This window comes from Protopterus annectens, chromosome 1.part0, assembly GCF_019279795.1.
Source record: "Protopterus annectens isolate FY-2018-M chromosome 1.part0, PAN1.0, whole genome shotgun sequence".
Lineage (NCBI taxonomy): Eukaryota > Metazoa > Chordata > Ceratodontiformes > Protopteridae > Protopterus > Protopterus annectens.
The window spans coordinates 985,906,409-985,929,628 of record NC_056725.1 but is presented as its reverse complement, the minus strand read 5'-3'; positions in this window follow the sequence as shown (position 1 = coordinate 985,929,628).

Here is a 23,220-nt window from a genome sequence, read left to right as displayed (position 1 = left end):
AGCCTCTATCCTCACCACTGACACTGGTAAAAGATGATCACTAAAAACAGGATTGAATTAACACAGTATTTACAGAGGCAGTTCTATGTATCAAGCACAATTTCCCCCAAGAGCACACAGGGAACACTCTCCAGATCTTGGACTGGACTGTCTGTCTCCCCAGATCCCAAACAGGACTTACTGTAGAGCACTATGTCCCAGTTCCAAGTAGTTGACACACACACCTGGGTATTTGATTTTCACATACACACACTCCTGGGAAAGACTGGTACAGATTTACTAGCAGTACCCCTTCTACCCAGACTATAAGGTAATCACACTGCTACCAGTCAACCACTCCCAGGCTCTTACAAGGGTATCAAATTATACTGAATAAAATCAATACTAATAGAAATGGTAGAGTGTAAACAAAGTAGCAAGGATTTTTGGAGTGGCCACAGCATCAGTAAAATAAGCACAAGTGTTCTCAAGATGTTAAAAGTATTCTCTGAAAGACCAGCCACAATGAAAGGAATAAAATATTTAATAATAGTTAATAAAATAGAAACCACGGGATTACTAAATATCCAAGTACAATAAACACCAGAGTTCTAATCACAGGAGAAATAAACATAACACAGTTGGACAGATTCAAACAGATGCAGATAAACACTACTTAACTAATCTCACTGTATTTCATGACTGTCTGAAGAGTAACTAAATACAGTAAAGCAAGACTAGATGCTGAGATGCTTACTTCCACAAGGCAAAATGATGAGCTTCTCACTAGAACTGAACTGAACTGAGTGTGATAACTGTCATAGATCTTTTATATCAGGTTCCAAAGCAAACAAAACAAAACAAATTGCTGTTGAAGTTCTAATCTCTCAGTGCTGGTTACAGAATGACATCACATTTGATCACCTGACTCTGGTACAATACACACTCAGAGCTTTGGTAAGATCTATTGTAGTATCTGAAAGCCATAGAACAACCTCAAAAATGTCCACTCTTCCCTTCCAGAACTCCCTGCTTAAACATATACATTTAATCAGTTATAATAACACTGTTGATACATTTTTAACACAAGCATCTCTACAAGTAAGTGTGATAGTCAAATGGCACAAAACTATTTACTAAACTCCACCTGAATATGCTGGCATATGTTACACATGCACTGCCCTATTCTCCCTTGCACAGATGGCAATACCTCGCATCATCACAAGCTGCTTAAGGGGAAAACTGAACAATTTAATTCCAATTGCTTTATAAAGCACAAACATGTTTAGACGCATTGTGTAGCAGTCAGCAACATGGATGGTATTGACTCCAGAAATTATTCTTGTTATTTGACTGTATCTGTGGCACAAGCTGTAAATACATTGAGCTGAAAAAGAGAGAACATAGTTAAAGCAGAGTTGGTATCCCACAGTAGTCATTTTAACTGAGAAAGGATTATAATAAGTATGTACACAAGTAATATATGTTCACTATTGCCTTTTACATTAGTGTATTGTCTACCTATGCACAAATAGGTTTCACAATTTGGGAAAAAAAGAGGAGAATTTCATTTGATTCACCTTCCTTCGTACATACAGTCATCAGCACTCTGGATAGTACTAAGTGTGGAAAATACACTTAGTGAGCAGCTTTCCATGTGGTAGCAGGTGTAAGTGCAGTGACTCTAGGGCCAAAACACATGTGATCTGTTGTTCAAATACTACACATTCCACTTTTTAGTAAGAGAGTGCCACTGTATTTTTTCACAAAACTTTGATTATAAAAGTAATACTCCATATGAATAGTACATTGATGGACAGAAATGTATCATTAGTACTTGAATACAGATACTTTTGTAGGTATCATTCATATTATGTTTGTAACTAGTTTAGCATGGCAATGATGATTATGTAATAAAAATTCAGTTGCATATATCTGATGGGTGCAATAGTTTACTGACAATCATTTACACCCCTCCCTTAACCAAAGTATAACTGTAAAACAGAATGTATTGTGGGGTATGTATCATAACTCCAAACTCTATTACTTAATGCATGCAAGTCTATCCATTTCCAGTACATTCTTAGACATTATCCCTATATCAAACCTGAGAATGCATAAGCCAGGATATTTTAATGCCATAGACACAAAGGCTTCATCAAAGAAAAGCATCAATCACTCTTTAAGCTGTATATCTATAATGACTCTCTGACTGTTAGTAGGGACTTACAGCCATCTTACAAATAGTATAGCTTGTACCGGTGTTAGGATGTATTTTTCACAAATCACATATAGAAAGGAGAGTCAGGTCACCGTGAATGAAAAGATTTTGGGGGGTAAATACCTACATGAAAAATGTTCCATTTTAAAAAAATGCAAATGTGTAGAGCATCCAAACCTAATTTTGGGCACACATGTTCAGACAGGATGGCTTACATTTGTCAGGATCAAGTAAGAGAATGTTTGCAGCAGATATTTTGTGATATTTGACAAACACAAGGCAATATTTTTACCAGGTCAAATATTTTACAGTTCACAGATAGCAACATTCGATTCATCTCTGATGGTTGTTAATGTTAGGAGCATTAACAATAATTTTTTTTTTTTACTGGAAATTTTGCTATGTTCCCACAAGACTGATGTTGTTATTGTTTGTGAAACATGGTTAAAGAACAATGATGGTTAACCAGTTCTGACAAGGTATAAATGTTTTTAGTGTAACAGACATTCTAACAATAATCAGGTGGAGGTGCTATGATAGGGATTAAATATAGTTATGAGACCTGTGATTATTCCATGTTCATTGATAACACCAATATTGATAACACCAATACTATAAAATGTGTAACTGTGACCTCAGAACATTTAACAATTATTGGAATATATACACCACCAAAGTCAAGTGCTGATGACCTAGAGGAATTCATACATGTCCTGCATGAAACACAGGAAGGAAGAACAATAGTGGCTGGGGACTTAAATTCACCAGAAACAGGTTGGAATAATATTGATTCAACAACATTAGTAAGGAAATTATTCACACCATATGTTCACAAGGAACAACTGATTCAGATTGTAAAAAAAACCACTTACCAGGGAATGGAACATAGTAGATATTGTTTGTGTACCTAAAGAAATTACTGTTACTCCATGTCAGGTTTTACCACTGTTGATGTGCAGTGCTCATGGGGTTATAAAGGGTAATTTGTTACTAGATAATTCTGCCAAACTGAAATCCAAACCAATGTTATAGAACATTGATTGCACATTATATTTATTTATTTATTTATTTCCAGTTTGATTACCGGGGAAGTCCACTGGGCCAGAACGTACCCATTTTCAGTGGAGGCCCGGGGAGAAAAGCTCCAAAAGCAAAGCAAATACAATCTTAGTTACATGGTGTAAAAGGTAGTAATAAAATATATACATTTGAAATTACATTACATTGATACAGATTAGTAAAAAAAAAAAGCAAAAAACACACAGTATACTTCAAAAATCATCACATAGATTATATAGAAGAAAAACAGTCACTGTAATAATTAGAGTGATGCATTCAGTGGATAACTGCAAAAGGAATGTGAAAAGTTCCGATAGAGAAATTGTTTGAGTACAAAACAATGTGTAAAATCAGGATCTAGGCATACAACATCAGAGCAATATATTTCCATAAGAACAAGATAACCGATTAAAGTGAGAGTCAAAAATGCAGGAAACTGGAAAAAAAATGTTAAACTAGAAATGAACAAACTGGACAAATTAAACAGAGTTTGAGTAAAGATCAAGAAATAATGGGAAAAAAAATATATAGAAATATTGAGCATAATAAGAAACCATTTTATATATGCATAAGATGTAGAAGGAGTAAAGACATGCAAATTGACAAACTGTGTACAGATTCTAAAAACAAAATCTCTTGCAAAACAGTTTGGCTCCACAAATGGGATGGTACTTTATTTTAGTGCTATCCTGGTCATTTTAAATACTGGAATCAAATTAGATTATATTGAAAAAAAGAAACTATGCAAATTGGATCCAAATAAAGCACATGGAGGAAACTGAATTAGTAATAATGACCTGAGAACACTTCAGCAAGAACTTGCAGTACCATTAAATTTATTATTTACTAGGTCATATTTACTAATATGAGGAGATTCCTCAAGACTGGAGACATGCACTTATTAAAACTGTCTTTAAACGATAGAGGAGTAGGACAAACGCAGAGCCATATAGACCATTAAGTCTATTTTCATATCGTGGAAAAATAATGGAGAAGGTGATATTGGATACGTTATTTTCAGAACTGGAAAAGCTGGGACTTGAAACTATATATTATCATACATATGTTGAAAATGTATCTATTAGCACCTGTAACATGATTTTCTATAACAATATAATAATAGCTATGAATGCAAAATTATGCTGTGATGTAATTTACATAGATTTAACTCCAGCATTTGGCAGGGTCATGCATAAAGCACTGATCAATAAATTCAAACAGCTAGGCATTTATTTACTCTTGATAAGATGGATATCTGCATAACTTACAAATTGGACATGGCAAGTACTATACAGCAATCAGACAGGTAACGTTTTTGGTTACAGAGTATCCCACTGGGCTCTTTCCTAGGCCCTTACTTGATTAGATTGTACTCTTTCAGACCTATTTTTTTTCATGTGAGGTTTTCCAGCAGTCTGTATGCAGATGACCTAAAATTGGGAAAACTGAATACATGTGCTATAGATAGGGCATGTCTGCAAAATAATTTGACTAAATTAACAACCTGGGCACAGAAGAGTATTATGCATCAAAAACTAAGCATATGAGATTCTGGAGACATAAATTAAAAGGCGAATATTTAATACAGCACACAGTGATTTAAACTGTTGTTTCATTTAAGGACCTAAGTATATGGGTAGATCCAGCTTTGTTTTTTTTCTAATCATATCAACCAATTGGTTAATGACAGTTAGAGAACTATATGTTGTATAAAACAACTTATAAAGTGTTGGAAATTAGAAATGATAAAGTCTGTTTGTTAATCACATTAGACCTAAACTTCAGTATGGAATAACAATATATAAACCATATAAGAAAATAAGTATGTGTAAACTGGAAAGAATGCAGCAGAAATATACCAAGGGCATCCACTGATGTGAACATTTTAGTTATTATGAAAGACTAAAATATCTGAACTTGTACAGTATCTCTTATAGATATTACAGAGGAGATCTTATTCTGGTATATAGGGCATTTAAAGACAACTACCTCTGGGAATGTTTGTGGTTATCAAAAAGAGGAAGAGACTCATCAGGCAACCTATGTAGAAAATTCTATAGGAATGAAAAATGTACTAATTGGTTCTCTGAGAGAGCAGCTGATGTAAGGAGCAGACTACCAAATTACATTAAAGCAAGCACTAGGATGCATACTTTTAACAACAGTCTGGACACTTATTATGGGAGCAACTGTTTTGATATAGGCCAGAAGGACATTAATGCCCGTGTTTGAAATATCTGTATGTATGTATGTATGTATGTATGTATGATTGACAAGCACTTTTGTGGTAATCAAGAATAATCACCTATGTTGAAATGTATGCATTCTCTTTTACATAGGTTTGACTCCCACACTGTGCAAATTACATTTAACAATGTGTAAGTCCCCGCAACATATGTGCCATGTCATCCCATTTATTTTTATTTATTTTATTTTATATTTGTTGACCAGGATAGTCCGACTGGATGCATGTCCATTTTCAGAGGAGGCCCGGGGAGAAAAGCTCCAAGGGTAAGCAGATACGGCATTACATAATACCAGAATCACATATTACAAACAGACTATTTACAGTGATTACATAAGTAAGCAAGTTAAACAAGTTCCACAGATTAGATTTAATTCCGAGCGTAAGTCAGGATTAAATTAAATTACACAGTAAACTGGTTAACAGATTTTTACACATTTTGAAGAGAGTTAGCCATGCTTGATACATTGACATAGCCAGTTAAGTGCCAAATGTTGTCTGAGTCTAGTTTTAAATTGACCTAAGATAGAAAGTAAGGTAATGTCAGCTGGAAGAGTTCCAGGGTCTACTTACAGAGTTTGCAAAGAGAGAATCACCGGCTGTGTTATTAATTTTGCTAGTCTGAATTAGTAGTTTGTTAGAGGATCGAAGCAGTCTAGGATTGTTATAGGGGGTGATAATATTTTTAAGTGCAGGAGTATTGTGTGTATTATAGAGGATTTTATAGGCAATAATCAGTTGGTTATACTGGATTAGGCTGGGTAGTTCAAGCCACCCAAGCTGATTTAGATTGATTCAATGATGTGTCCTAAAAGGCAGCCCAGTGGCAAACCTGGCAATGTGGTTGTAGCAAATTGAGAGTTTGTTAAGGACAGTCTTGTTTAAATTCGAGAGTAGAAGGGATGCATACAGAAAGGTTGAATGAAGGTGAGAGCGAGCTATGGCAATTTTAGCTGGAGGGGCTAGGAAGGCTTTTATTCTGTAAAGTGACCCTAGTTTTTTATTGATGGTTTTGATAGTTTGGTTAACATGTAGTTCAAATTTTAGATTATTATCTACCATGACACCTAATAGTTTTGTAGAGGGGTCAGGGGAGATTATTGTGCCATCATTTGAATGTATGGTAAAGGTAAAAGCAGTAGACCTACGTGTTGGTGAAAATAACAGCATTTTAGTTTTTTGGGATTTAGGATCAGACGACGTTCAAAAAGCCAGTTTTCTATTGTATTAAAGGTGGTCTGGGTAGCTGACCGTAACTCTTTTGGAGATGTGGCCGAGCAAATCAGAGTAGAGTCATCAGCATATTGGATACAGCTGACTTTTGGGATGACAGCATAAAAGTCATTAATGAAGAGGGAGAACAGCAAGGGCCCTAGTATAAAGCCTTGTGGTACTCCAAGGGTGTTAGGTATTAGAGACAATTAGAGAGTTTGTTCTGCCAGATGACAGCCTGCTGTCGACCATTCAGGTAAGATTGAAACCATTGAAGGGCTCTAGTATCTAGGCAGAATGTTTGCAAGGTGTGGATTAAAAGTTGGTGATCAACCATATTGAATGCCTTGGAAAGATCCAAGAAGAGGGCTGAGGATATATAATTATTGTTGCGATTACGGTTTATGGTGTTGGTAAAGGCTGGGAGGGCTGAAGTAGTGCTGTGATGAGGACGGAAGCCATGCTGAGTTTCTGCCATAAGGTCATTCTGGATTAGGTGGTGCATGAGTTGTCTATGAATACATTTTTCCATAATCTTTGCAAGTGGAGAGAGTATAGCTATTGGCCTATATGTGGAGAATTCAGTAGAGCTGCCTCCTTTGTGAAGTGGGATTACATAGGTTATTTTCCAGATGGTGGGAATTTTAGCTTCTACTATGGTTCGATTGATTAGTATTGAGACAAGGTAAGCAATAGCATCAGCTGATTTTTGTAGGTACTCGGCAGAGAATTGATCAACAGAAAGTGTAGTGGGTTTTAATTTTTTGATCAAGGTACTGATAAGTGAAGTGGTGACTGGTTGGAAGCTGAACGCGAGCAGGTTTTTAGGGGTGGTACTTTCAGGACCAGGGGAGCTAGGAGGTAGTTGGCTAGCTAGGGCTTGAATTGTCTCAGTAAAGAATTGGTTAAAACTGTCAAAAACATCTCCAGGGGTTTTATCAATATTAGCAGCAGGGATTGGGGTTGAAGTTTGTCCAGGATGTAGTAGATTATTTAAACCTGCCCAAAACTTCTGAGGGTTATTTTGATTTACTGTCTGTAAATTACAGTAGTATTGTTTTTTGTCTTGTAAAATGGATTTTTTAGTTTCGTTCCTGGATTTCCTGGATTTAATGTGATCTTGGGGTCTTTAGAAGAATGCCATAAACCCCATACTTCGTTTCTAAGAATAATTTTGAGTTTAGACTCTTTAGAAAGCCATGGCACCGTTTTTGCCTTTGTTCTCTTTGAACGAACAGGTGCATGCAAATCAAGGATCTCAAGGAATTTGATGTTAAAGTATGCTACTGCTTCCTCTAAGGGGAGGTATTTTAGAATAGACCAATTACATGCATTTAGTTCTTGTTGGAATTTGGCAGGGTCAAAGTTTTTATTGTTTCTAATCTTTCTGAGTAAGGGTTGTTGGGAATTAATGGCTTTGTTCTTAATTACATATGTGAGAAGGTGATCGCTTAGGCCATCAGGGAGGGTACCAGAGGTGTACAGTTGGGGGTGACTATTTATGATTACCCAGTCAAGTATGTTTTCTTTTTGGTTGGGTATACCTATCCTGGTAGGGGTGGATATGATTTGTGTAAATGCATGCAGGTTAATATGGCTGGTTGGGTATTCTGAGGAACAGGTGCCCCAGTCCATGATAAAGTCTCCAAGTAGTAGGGTTTCTTGGGGGTAATGACATGATAGCCAGTGCAGTATATCTTCAAGTGTAGATATATTGTTACCTGGGGGAATGTACATACATATGATATTAATGCATTTATTTTTATTAAGTTGCAATTTGGTGGCAAGAATCTCTGAGCTATTAATCTGAGGTGGCTGTATTACATCTATGGTGACGTTCAACTCAGATTTATAGAGTACAGCTACCCCACCCCCCTTCCTGGAAGCACGATCCAGCCTGTGTATGTTGTACCCAGGTGGTAACTCTTCATTGTCTGTGGTGTTAGGTTTTAACCAGGTTTCAGATAAACAGAGAATCTCAGGGGAGTAGAAGTGCATGCAATTCATGTACCTTGTTATTAATGCTTCTAATATTGAGATGACAGGCTAGGAGAGAGTTAGTTGGCCTATTAATTGTAGGTTTGTAGCTTAGATTGCAAGTAGAGAGGGTATGTGTATCTGAAGTGGGTGGGCCAGGGTTGGGGTGAATATCACCACCAAGTATTAGGTTAAGTCTATACTTGGTGATGAACTTCAGGAATTTGTTTATTAGTTTGTGGTAGTGTTTGGGTCTAGAGTTAATGTGCCTGGGGTTGAGATGTTGATAGACTAAACAAGATGTTGGATAGGACCTGGTACTGTAAGTATGGTTGAAGGTGGGAGGATTTACAGCTGGGGTGATAGTATGGCCTTTCGGGACCTGAAATCCCGAGAGAAACTGGTTTTCATACAAGGTAAGGAGGTATGGTGCGAACAAGAGGAGTAGTAAAGAGGAGTATATCATTATTTATGATTCACCTAGTGAGTTAAGGAACTGTTTTACCTGGTGATGCAACACCAAAAGATAGAGAGGTGAGGTAAAGGTACTAGAAGGGGGATAGGAGAATGCCAGATGAAAGCTAATAGGTGCTATTAAAATGTTGGTAGAAGAATGGGGGTGGGAGGACTTATCCCAGATGAAAGCAGATAGGATCTAGAAAGTGGGGGAGTTGCTATAGTACTTTAAATTTAGAGGTACTGGGGTGGGAGGGAATTGGGGCCAGGGCGGGGACCGAAGAGAGCCTGAGTGTAGCGAAGGCGAATGTACAGGGCTATTGCAGTTTACAAGGTTTCCTAAGGTGTCCTAAAGCTATAAGGTAAGTATTATAGCTCTTAATGTAAGAGTTAGTTTACTTAAGTTACAGGGGAAGGAGGCAAACACTCAAGTAGAAAAAAGAGCCCCATGGCTGACCAAAATGGTGACCTGCTTAATTACACAGCACTGTAAGTGAAAGCTTAACAAATGCTTTTTGTGTGCACCCTACTCTTACTGCTTAAATGCTGAGAAAAACCGATCCCTCCAAAGTCGTCATGGACAGGTAGAGCAACATACGTGCCATAAATCAATGCCAAATGTCATATCATCATCATTGCTGTTACATAAACTCAATTTTTCTTTGTTTGTCAACTATTTCTTTTTGCCTACCATCGCACAAATATGACTGACATGGCTTTGCATATTTGCACTCTGGTCATAAAACACACTATCACAATTTGGCATGAAACCATTGCTACTGTTGTTGGAGGACCTTTGCAGACATTGCAAGAGATGGGAGGGATGATGCCAAATTCAGGAGAGAGAGGAGGGGTGCAGAGCAGTCAAAAATCTTTGTTGCATTCCTTATGAAGTGCAACAGCCATAGACTGCTGCAGAGGGACTATACCAGGTCTCAGTACAAGGCTGACACTTAGAACAGACTTCCAAGATGGCTGCACACTGAGTAACAGCTTAATTTCAACTATCGCAGTATGAAACCAGAAAACTCAGAACAGAGAGCTAGCAAACTTTTCTTTCTGGGTAATTTTCATTAACTGATTAGTAACTGCACTGCTGGGATGCCAGCAAAAAAAGAAATTCAGAGAACTTGAAAGAAAATCACAAAAGATAAGGAAAAGACACTTTTGGGAAGTATTCTGCAGCTATTCGGGAAAAAACAGTGCATGCTCCAGCTTTGGTGTAAGGCATGACTTCCAGTAACATAGTGGAAAAAATAAGTCAGCTGTACTCAGAGCTGATTAAAATAAACAAAATACTGAAAGAGTATATCAACTCAAATAAAAAGACTGGAAAAATTGAAGAAGCTTTAAACAGATATTCAGATGAGGTGATAAAACTGCAAAAATCAGAAGTTGAAATGAAGAAAAGGTTGGTTGGATATGAAACTGATCAATAAGAGATGTTTCAAAAAATAACAGAAATGCTATGGCTAGGCTTGTATAGACCCTAGGACCAATAGCCTAGTACCAACCTATGAACCTATTAGAGGACAGAGCATTTAGATAAAACCTAAGGTCTTCTGCTGTACCAGAGAAGCTGGAAGGAACAAGCTGTATTAATTTTATGAAAACACACATAAGCAACTGGACTGGTATTCCATAGAAGGAGTTGTTAACTGAAAGGGCACATGATATATATGGTCCAAACCTGGCTATAAGAAAGCAACATAGACCTTTAATAGTAAAGATGCAATCCTACCAGCAGAAAGAGTTGATTCTGACAAAACTGTGGCAGAAGGACGCAGTACTAAAAGAGGGAAGCTGTAAAGTGTTTGCGGAAAATAATTTATCACTGTACGCCAGGCAGAAGAGGAGTAACTTTATTCCACTAATCAGGGACTGTTAAGAAGCAGGCATGAGATTCAAGCTGCTGTATCCAGCTATTTTCAGAATATTTTTCCCTGGAGGGCCAAAATCATTTTTGATTCAGGACAGGCTAAGAAGGAAATACAAAAGTTTGTCCTACAAAAAGTGAGCTATAAAACAGAAGGAGATTCTGTGGCGTGTTCTTTTGGTAATAAAGCCCATAGAGAGACTATGTCAGTGAAACCTTTTCCAATGTTTCAAAGGAAAATGTTTGAGAGACAGAAAAAAGCACAACAGATAACTAGAAGAACTGAGAGCACACTGGAAATGAAGTGGAGACTGGATTTGGGAGATAGAGATAAACAGGAATAAAACAAGTGACTCAAAAATTGACAAAAAAGTGGGATTACAAAGCATTAATTATATTTGTGAAACATGACAGAACAAGACTGGACTTTTCTGACATTGTTAAACTTGTGTGGGGCTTCAAAGCATATGCCCTAGTTCATGTCATTAATGTTTTGAAGAAAATGTAGGCATGGGGAAGAGAACAGAAAGAGTTAACTGTAAGTAAAACAAAATTTTGTTCTAAACAGTAGTATTTTTATAATACATTATATCATCTGTGTGCTATAAAGTAAAGCTTTCTCAGTTATTTTGAGTAGAATAGAGATATTAAAGTAAATAGGTTCCCATGTTTTTCCCTTATTCTTTCTTTCTCCTTATTCAGTTTTAAGAAATGTAGGCACAGTAATGTAAAAAAAGTAGCAAAGCCTGGTCAGAAGAGCATGATACAGGAAAAATGTATGTGTTTTTTCTTACCCTTACATACGGGAATGAATGGATTAAGGTCGTGGGTTTGATCTAGTAACATGTTTTAAGAAGTAGCAAATAAATAAAAAAAAACCGAGAATATAATAAAAATCTTTCCTCTAGCAAATAAATCAGTGTTTGTAGAAGCAACTGTGTATCTGGTTCTCCTGTCTCCATGGAGACAATCTGATAAGGAGTAATACAAACAGAATACTTCTTTCCTTCAAAGGCTTTCTTTCAATGGCTAGGAGATAATGTTTTCTGAAAGCATTTAAATGCTTTCCCACTCTGGGAGAGGAATAAAGATAAGACAAAAACAGACAGAACTTATTAGAACTACAGGCTGCACCATACATCATAGCATGGATAACCTTCATTATAGGTTAATCCAAGCCTCTGAGCATGGCTGTCAGTCTGGGACAAATGTTCTTGTAAGGATGATTAAACTTTAATATTTGAAGATGTACATAGTTTTGTGCATTAGTATTAAATCAATAGGATTTAGAGGTGTTCTGCAGGTGTGTTTCTTTTTTTTTATTTAAGGGCTGTCACTAAAATAAAAAAAGTTTTGTAAGATGTGACATATATTCAAATGGATATGACAAGAAAAAACAGTACAAAAAGATCAGCCTACCAAACATTAGTGTATGCATGTAACACAAAAGCTGGAACTAGACATTTAAAAAAAGCTGTTCCACATAACAGTTGGGAATAATAACTCCATAACATAATGACAACACTTTCTATGTTATCTTTAAATGTAAATTGTCATATATATATATATATATATATATATATATATATATATATATATATATATATATATAGTGCATATAGATATACTACAGGAGTCACATTTGAAAAGAACTGAGCATGTAAATTTGATAAATAAATGTTTTAAGGATATTTATTCAGCAGAATATCTGGGACAAATGAAAACAGAATACTTATATTATTTGTAAGAGGAGCTCTAATGCTGATAGAAGAGAATAAAAAAGATAATGGTAGATTTGTAGTGGGGGCTACTGTCAAGGAAGGAGTATTACACTGACATGTATTGATATTCCACCTAAAACTGCTATAATGGAGCTTAAGAAATTTTGGGAGAAATAATTAGCTTTCAGCAGATAATATTACTTATAGGTGAGGACTGGCATTTAATTTGCAACATGGAAGATGTATCTGGGGGGGGGCAGAAGGAAAAAATAACAAAAGATGCTAGATTTTTGAAGAAATATATAACATATTTATCATGGAAGATGTGAATTAAGTAGTAAGAGTTCAAAGTGAATATATGCACTATTCCCCAAGACACAAACTCTAGGCTAGGCTAGACAGATCTTATATTTCACAGGAGCATGTGTATTTAATTGAAGGTTATGATACACATCCAGTAGCTATGTCAGATCATGTCCCAGTAATAACTAATATACAAATGCAGGGTAATGAACTAAAAATGAGACAATGGTTCTTTCCCACCTATCTGTTGAAAAGAGAGAAATTTAAGGAATGGGTATTGGAAATTATTCAGAAATTATTAAAGAACATGGAAGTTTCTTCTGAAAATATAGCTAGGGAGTGGGATAAAATTAAAGTGGAGCTTAAAAATAGGGTGGAAATAAAACAAAAAGAGATGTGGTTAAGAAGTAACAAGAATTATTTAGAGGGACTGGAAAAGGTATTCCAGAACAGAGGAACCTCACAAAACGAGAAGAGGAACAATTGCAGAATGTTAAATGCAAAATAAGGGATTATTTTATAATATGCATAAATTCAGAAAGACTGATATTAAGCAATCGCTTTTTGATAATATCTCCATGACTCAGGCAACAGAAAGTAGAAAGGGTTGTTACCAAGCTTAGGGAGCCTATAACAAGGAAGGATAACAAGAGATCCTGTAGAAGTACTAGAAATATTTAATCTCTATAAAGCAGTGAAATATGGAAATCAAGAAAGGGTACAAATGGAATGTTTATCAAGGAATTAAATATGCCAAGGTTAGAGGTACAGGAGGCTCAATAATTAATAGTTACAACAGGAGGAGATGAGATAAAAATGGCGATGTATAACCAATTAACAGGAAAGTCGCAAGGAATGGATGGTATTCCCGTGGAAGTTTGGAAACTAGGAGGGAAAAACTGGTAAAAACTTGAAAGGTTTTAATATTATTTTAAGAGGTGGAGAAGCACCAACATCCCAGAAGAAAGCAGTGGTGGCTGTAATACCTAAAGATGGTAAAGAGCCATCAGATCCAACTTCATATAGGTCCATTTTAATTCCACCCCATGATTATAATGTGTTTATGTCTATAATGGCTAGACGAATGGCAAAGGTGGTGCCAAAATTGACAGCTATGGATCAATGTGGTTTAGTGGATGGAAGTCAAACATTTGACAACATTAACATATCAATGATGATCCAGAGGGCAGCAGAATATAAGAAAATACTGCTGCTGTTGGTGGGTCTTGATGCAGAGAAAGCATTCAACAGAGTAAGCTGGGATTTTATGAGCAGGTCAATGGAATAATTTGCATACCCTGATAAAATTATGAGGTTGATTAGGAAGCTATATGAGTAATCAGAGGTGAAAATTAAAATTGGTGAGTTTCTCTCTGAAAATTTCTGTTTGAGCAGAGGAACCAGGCAGGGGTATCATCTTTCCACTTTGTTCTTTGCATTATAACTACCAGCAAAGAAATAAGGGACTCAGAAATTCAAGGATAAAATTGATATGGTAGTCAAGCAAAGCTGGCTTTATTTGCAGATGATATTATTTTATACCAGATAAAACCAGAAAATGACATTTCAGTGGTGTGAAACATTTTAAGGCAGTTTCAAGTCTTTTTGAGACAAAATTAATGATTATAAAACAAACACAGTAGCTGTAAACTATGTACTCACAAACACATTGGTTCAACAATATCCGTATTTAGGGGACACAATAAAATTAAATACTTAGGAGTATGAATTAAAATGGATTCTGATGTGGCAGCTAATAATAAGTGGGAAGAGACTAAACCACAGTGAAAAACTTCTCTAAAGCAAATTTCACACTCCTCAAAACTGAGGTGGAATCCTTCAAAGCCTCCGGGCCTGTGGAAAATATGGCCCAGACCGCAGAATCCTTTATAAATGCATTCTATGAACACCTTCAGGAATGCATGGATCATGCGATCCCAAATAAAACCAATACCCAATCCTCCAAAGGCAGACGTCCTGTCTGGTGGACCCCAGCCATAAACAAACTATACAATAGAAGGAGGAAGCTACTAAATGATAGAGCAAAATCCCAAAAAGGGAAGGCATCACTGATCAGTATTAGCAAAAAACTACGGGCACACATAAAATTGTCTAAGGCCAGCTTCAAGAGAAAAATTGCACAGGACACCAAGGATAATCACAAGGCATTCTTTAGTTATGTTAGGAACCTGGGTGGTAATTCCCAGATATGCTCAGAATTAGTCCAAAATGACAAAAAATACACCGAACCCACAGACATTGCCAACATCCTAGCTGACAGGTTCAGCGCAAACTCCCCCCCCCCTCCCCACCAAAAGGGCAAATATCTATCCCAGCAGAGTGCTGCCCCCCCGACATCTCAGATGCTCAGGTAAGAGCCGCCCTCTCCAAAGCAAAAAACACAGCATCAATGGGACCAGACGGTGTCCCGGCTGCCCTACATGAACTCCAAGAAGAGCTAAACCCAAACATAAAACTACTGTTCACTCTCAGCCTTACTACAGGATATGTGCCCAAAGAGTGGCGTACAGCAACAGTGGTCCCTCCCCATAAAGGTGGTGCCTCAACGGATCCTGGAAACTATCGCCCCATAAGTCTGACTAGCTTGGTCTGCAAAGCTATGGAAAGGATCATCATGGACCTCATAAATAAAGATATTGGGGACCTACAAACACTGGATCCTACCCAGTTCGGCTTTGTTAAGGGCAGATCCTGCCTCTTAAACCTGGTTGATTTCTTTGAAACAGTCACCAAGGCCATTGACGAGGGGAAGGTGGTCCACACAGCCTACCTGGACCTCGCAAAAGCCTTCGATACAATATCCCACTCAGGCATTATAGATAAGCTCACCAGCTTAAATATAACCCCCTATGTCACTAGATGAATTGCAAATTGGCTCAAGGACAGAACCCACATGGTTAGAATTGCTGGAGCCATGTCAGACTCCAAACCAGTTACAAGTGGTGTCCCACAAGGCTCAGTCCTGGGACCTCTCTTGTTCGGTATATATTTCTCAGAGGTACAGGCCAACACAGAAGGACTGTGGCTGACCAAGTTTGCACATGACTGCAAACTGGGCGCCATAATCGACTCTCCAGCTGACACAATCATCCTCCAAAAGGGCCTCATAGAAACAGACAACTGGTGCCAGAGCCATGGCCTCAAACTAAATGCCAAAAAGTGTATAGTCATCCCCTTTGGCAAAATCAAAGTGCCCACAAATTACCACATAGGTGGTAATCCATTAAGTACAGAAGAAGTAATTAGGGACCTGGGGACCCAAGTTGACAGCAATCTCTCATTTGACAACCACGTGGCCAAAGTGGTTAGAAAAACATTTTATATAGCCCACCTAATCATGAAGGGATTCACATCTAGATCAGGGACGCCATCGCCTCTTTACTCATCCCTCATCAGGCCCATAATTGAGTACAATGCCCCTTTTGGGATGTACCTTACCAGACACCTGCAGCAACTGGAAAGACCCCAAAAGTACCTCATCAAGAGGATCAAAGGGCTCAAACAGATGCCATATGCTGCCCGGTTAAAGAAACTCCAGCTCTACTCAGTGGCATACCGCCTGTTCAGAAGCGATCTGTGCCTGACGTATAAAGCCATGTCCATCCCGGAATTAATGGACATGCTGCACCTCAGAAAATCCAAATCCCATCGGGCTACGCGCTCAAGAGACTTGAACCTCAGCACTGAAATAAATAGGACATGCTGGAGGGACAGATTCATAACCCAGAGGCTCCCTTCACTCTGGAATAAAATCCCAGTCCAGGTTAGGCAGAATCCCTCATTGACTCTCTTCAAGAGGAATCTTGATGAGTGGATGGGAGATCATAGGTTTACCCCGGGTATCACTTCTGTGTCACTGTTAGACAGAGGCACAGTACACTAACCTCGAGAAAGGGCATAGCAAAATAAATTTAAAATGGGTGGTGAAAGCCAAACACATTCTGGCTAGGCTTATAAATGCCCTAGGGCAGATAGCCTAGTATGAACCTATGAACCTATGAACAAAAGATAATACAACTGAGAAATTGGTATCTCTGTTTTATGGATATGGATAGCAAGATACAAGTAGTTCAAATGTTTAAGTCCCTTTAGTTTTATACACTGGTCAGCAATATTTTTCTCAACCAGAGGAGAAGTTGTGTATAGCAATTAATAAAGAGCTGAACAATTTTATCTGGTAGGTGAATATGGCAAGAGTCAAGGGGATAAACTGATTCTTCCAATACAGCAAGGTCATTTGGCATTATTTGATATGAAGAGGTATTTCAGAGCTACACCGTTAAGGCTGCTATGCATAACAGAAGCAGAAAGCTATAATTCAATGTGGAAAGGGATGATGATGAAATGGGGGGAGAGCTCAAGAAACAAGGAGAGACTGGAATTTTGGATGAAGATCTTTAAGGAAAATAAAAATAACCACACAGAATATTATGTTCATAATGTAGCAGAGAGTTTTCTAAGAACTAAGCCAACATGGGAATGGAGAAAGGACATTCTGCTAATAAGGATGACTGCAGTTAGGAGTGCAGAGAAGAGGCAAGAGGTGGTTGGAATTTATTGGAGAAAACAGACAAAGTAACCAAGGTATTGGGAGGAAAATAATTAGAGAGGGAAAGGTAATAGAATGGGAAGAGACCAAGAATTTATTTGCACTGCAGGCTAGAGGCTGCCTTCCCTATCAAGGATTGATATCAGAGTATAGGCAACGAGAAAGAACTAGGGGGATCCTAAGTGGAAAACCAGCACTTGTGGAGTTTTTAGTAGAATCTAGAACAAAAGCAACTGTTTTAGAAAGGGATAATTAGTAGAGCATAGAAATATTGCAGAATAACTGTAAGAATCAATAAAAGGAGATTAGAAAGGATAGGGGCTAGAGATTGGATAGGCAATTCACAAAGAAACAATGGGGGATAAATGTGTGTCTCCCAAATATGTGACAACATCTAGAATATTGTTATACCCCAAGTAGACACCAAAAAAAAAATCCTCAAGTAGATAGCAAGTGTTGGAGGTGTGACAGGCAAGAAAGAAATAACTGAAAACATACTTCTGGTAGTATAATGAGTTGGCAGACTTTAAACATTCCCTGCAGACTACTCTATCAGAAATGCTGGGTGAGCAAATTGGTAGAACTAATACAATTATTTTTTGAGCTATGATACAGAATTGGAATTGCCTAAACATAGTAAGGCCTTACTGAGTCTAATTATGGTGGCTGCCAAAAAAGCAATTACCTGAAAATGGAAATCAAAGTCTAACCCAGTTGTACTAGAAGTAGTGAATATAGTAACAGAGATAAAACAAATGGAAATGGGATCTTTAGAAAAGGGTAGGAGCAAATTACATGGAAAAGTGGGAATTGTGGGAACAATGCATACATAATAATTTTTAGTAGAGGAATGGTGCTTAAAATAAGGCAGGATTTGAATGAGCTATGTAATGTCTGACTGACAATGACTGGATTGATTATAAGTGATGTATAATGTTTGCAGCTAAAAATATTTCAATGTGGTTTGTTTTCATTTACATAAGTGTATAACTGCCTATATCATAAGAAATAATTTAATAAAGATATGTCTTGTTTAAAAAAGAAAAAAAGACTTGGAACAACCTAGCCAAGGCTTTCTCTAGTGCAATAGGCTTACCACATACTGGAGAACAGTGTAGGCACCTCTGCAGTGACCTTAAAAGGTGCAAGCAGGCACAACTAATTTGGTGACTGGATGAGTTTCTAACTGTTAACACTGGCCTGGGTGCCTGCATCAGGCAACTGGAGAAATTTCTCATTAAAATAATAGAGAAATCTACATCAGGCAGTCTCAAAGGGAACTGAGGAAGGGAACAGTGATGACAGTTCTGAGGCTGAAGACTAGATTCTCACTATTCCTATGTGTGACGGCCATGTGCCTCTGATGTCCCCTACCTATCCCCAGTCATGGTGTCCTCCAACTTTTTTGGGTCCATCACCATCCCTGTGTCTGTCTTGTATGTACTGTTTGTGTTGAAGAACTGGATATCTATGGTTCTTTCCTAATTTCCTGCTGCAAATTCCTGCATTGCTTCTCCTTTGTTCTTCTCTCTGCTTCTTAACCCATTTCACCTTTCCTATCAACCCCATTTTCAGACATCTAATCTGATCAAAAATAGAATCACTCACTGCACACATGGCCAAAAATGGCCCATGAAAAAGCCTTCACTTTTTGTCCTCTGCATTTGCACAGAGGTTGGCATCTCTCAGCAATACCAAGTAGGGGTGAATCCCTGTTTACATACTATAGCAAAATGTGGTAAGTTATTGCCATCGGCCACAGTAATCCTGTTATCTCCATACAATACTGCTTAAACTCACTGCACTGGAGGGATAAGGAGTTAAAACAGAGTAAAGGCTCTACTTTGAAAGAGTTATATGATAGTTCTTTAGACTGCTGGATGAAATAAAGTGTAATGTCTTATGTGGAATGTTTACATAAATCACTTGACTGAAGATTTCTTTTTTGCACATAGCATCAAGAGTTCAATTCCAGATGCATCTCACATCATTTCTTAGTGTGATGTCAAATGTCTAGGATATGTTTAATCCCCAACATCTTAACATTTGCCACCATTATAAGTTCTCACGGTGATATATTGAATACTGGTCAAAAAAGAGTATTTGAAGTGATATGCAAACAAAATGTATTCAACCTTGTTCTGCTTGTCGTGTACCTGTTGTCCATGTCCTAACCCTTCTTTACCCCTTTATCAGTCACTTCATGCTAAAGAGGATGACAGGTTAATAATGAAAACACACCAAAAACATGTGCATGAATGTTCCATTACACCAAACATTGCTATGTGTATGTACTTCTCTCCTTTTATTCACTCATTCACTCCCAACCCTCTTTATGTGGCTGTATCCATTAAGCGGATGTATGTAAAGGCCATCTCATGGTTTATGCATTCTGTCATGATTCTGTTAATGGATAATACCAACACGTTGCCTTGATTCAGTAGGTTATTAGTCCTCATGTAGTGTGCAAGCTTTTAAAATCTGCTGTAGCTTCCCTTTGTGTCATGCTCAGGTGATAATCACATGTATAAATGGACATTTGCATCTTGTCAAAGCATATAACCCAGCAGTAGCGGATGCACTTAAGGAATGTTTTCAGAAGTCTCTTTCCTGTATCTGTTGCCTATCCATTTCTCTATCCTTTCTCCTACATAAGCATGATTTCTCTGCCTGTCAAGTAAACTGTAAGGTGGGCCACAATTGATATAACTGTCAAAAATCAATTCTCACATGGCACCATAATATTTCAGATGTCCCACATCTTCTCCAAACAGATGTATACAGATGTATTAATTATTGTCTCTCTATATCTCCTCTATCCTTACCTCATACTATTCATACTACTGAGCCTGATATATTCTGACTTAGAAGACACGTCATAGCACCATACCATTAGGATGTTCATGAATGTGCCAAGACAGTACCTTCTATGTCCTATAGAGCCCTGTGTCTGTCATCATCTCCTCTGTCTCATCCGAATATATTGTTGCATCTTTGGTAGGATGATGGATGAAATGTTCATCTAATATGATGTGGAAACTATCCTTACTGTGAAGAAGCATACTGCACAAACTTTTCAGGATATCTGGGCCTACACAAATAGTTATCATATCTGCTCAGTCATATTAGTTTTTTCAAAAAATGTACCGCCCTGTGTCATTTGTGCAAAGTTGTATGCACAATTAACTTGTGATCTGCAGCAGTGATGCCTGCAAAATAATTATTCGTTGTGTACAGGTATATTGAGGTAGACAATGAGGAAGACACATACTTTGGTGTAATCATTGTTAGCAGCCTTTGCAGTCCTGATTACATTTATTTAGCTTATTGTATCCTGACACCATTTGTAAAAAAAAAAAAAAAGTATCACCAGGATTTGATTCCTAGTTTACCTGTGCTTTGTCCAGGTACTCATTGCTCTTACACCCTGTGCCACAGAGAAGGCCAGGCCCCAGCTGTATTTTTCACACTCAGTCCTGTCCAGAGTGCTGACAGCCACACATTTCTGCTGAGCCTGTTTGTGTGGATGAAGGCGCACTACATTACATTTCTCACTGATTTCTTTAAACAGAGAACTGCATTTGCTTGGCACTTAATATCATGCAAATGAGGAAGGTAAGGCCAATAGTTATTTATGGAATAAAGCTTTGTGCCAATACATTGCAAAGATAGGTTACAGCATGCACATCATAGTAGCTGCCAGCAACTTCTCCCATAACATATCTTGCAATCCTCCCACATGAAACATTGCCAACAAACAGATATATTTTGCAGTCAAATCCAATCAGGTCAGTTACTTTATTTCCCTATTTGTACATAACTTGGCAATGAGCACCAGTGGACACTGCTACTTGACAGGTCCAGGTTGAATTCCTGAAATTTGAATCATCCATGCGCTAATACTTTAACATTATCTGTGCAAATCAGCTTCTTGACAATGTGCTTTCTGAAGTGGTGTTTAGCTCATCTAACTCTGGTTACTGGGCTGAAGTCTTCCAATATATGGAAATACATTCATAAACACAAGAGAAGGACAGTCCCATGTGTGCTTTACTGAACACATACTTTTTCATATTCATGTGTGCCCTGTAACAAAGAACTTGCAAATGGTGTATTACTACTTGGCCATTGTCAGACAACTCAGGAATTAGAAAGCATAACTGCATTGTTACATTTAGTATGGGTTTATGGGGACACTGGGCACTGGTCATCTGTGATAATATCCAGTTCGTATTGTCAGTAACTTTTATCAATGTGGACATACCTTCATCTGAATATGAAGATACATAACACCATCATTTCACTATTGCTATTTCCAAAGAGAGAGAGAGATAGAGAGAGAGAGAGAGAGAGAGAGAGAGAGAGTGTGTGTGTGTGTGTGTGTGTGTGTGTGTGTGTGTGTGTGTGTGTGTGTGTGTGTGTGTGTGTGTGTGTGATCTACACAAAATCCTGAGAAATGGGTACGTCTTGTCTCACTTCTGCAGTATGCACTCATGACAGCTTCTTTCACCTAGGTTGCCAGGATATATTTAAATGTACTTTCTCAAATTGCAGTCACACAATCATATTACAAGTCCTGGCTTTGCACACAAGTCTCATGTTGTTACCTGCACCACTATGATGATGTCATCCTCGATAATGTGCACTGTGACACTCTTATCTGATTGATGTATTGGTGTGAACATTAAGTACTGTGTTCATTTTAGCTTGTGTAACTAGTTAGCTAAGGGATCAAATCCCACAGCAGTCGACTTATGTGTGTGTCTATAGCTGAGTGGAAGTGTGTGTAGTTAGAATAGCATGAGTCCAGGTCCTGCTGTCCTCACTTCAGTATCATTCAAAATTTACTTTTCACTGCTACATGACTCCACAGCAATTTAATACAGCCGCCCAACATCCTCTTCTCAGCATACATTGATGATCTCATCTTCTATAAAATGCACTCTGACACTGTTAAAAATCAGACTTTTGCAGTGGCATGAGCATTACATACTGTGTTTTTTAACCTGTGTACTTAGATAGGTACGGGTTATAATCTCACAACAGTTAACTTGTATTTGTATGTATCTGTGTCTGAGTGGGTGTGTGCACAGTCAGAAGAGCATGAGTCCAGGCCCTGCTGGTCTCACTCCAGTAGCAATTGAAAGATACTGCTATATGACTCCACATCAGTTTCCTACAGTCTTTCCAACATGCTCTTCTCAGCATATGCTGATGATGTAATTATCTATAAAGTGCAATGTGACAGTGTTAAAATTTGAGTTTGAGGAAGTGCAAACATAATGTATGGTACTCTCTAGCTTGTGTAATTAGATAAGCGGGGGTGTAATCTGACAGCAGCTTAAGTGGGTGCATGTCTTAATTCGCTATCAGTCTGCAGACAATTTTACACCAGGACGTGAGTCAACAGCTATATCAGACACTCCTCCCAACATCTTCTTTTCAGCATAAACTGATGATGCCATCCTTTATAAAGTGAACACTGATAGTATAGAAGCCTGACTTGTGTGGTGGTGCCGGCATTACATGCTATGTAATTCGATAGGCAGTGGTTCTAATCTCACAGTAGTCAACTTTTGTGTGTGTATCTCATTCTGCTAT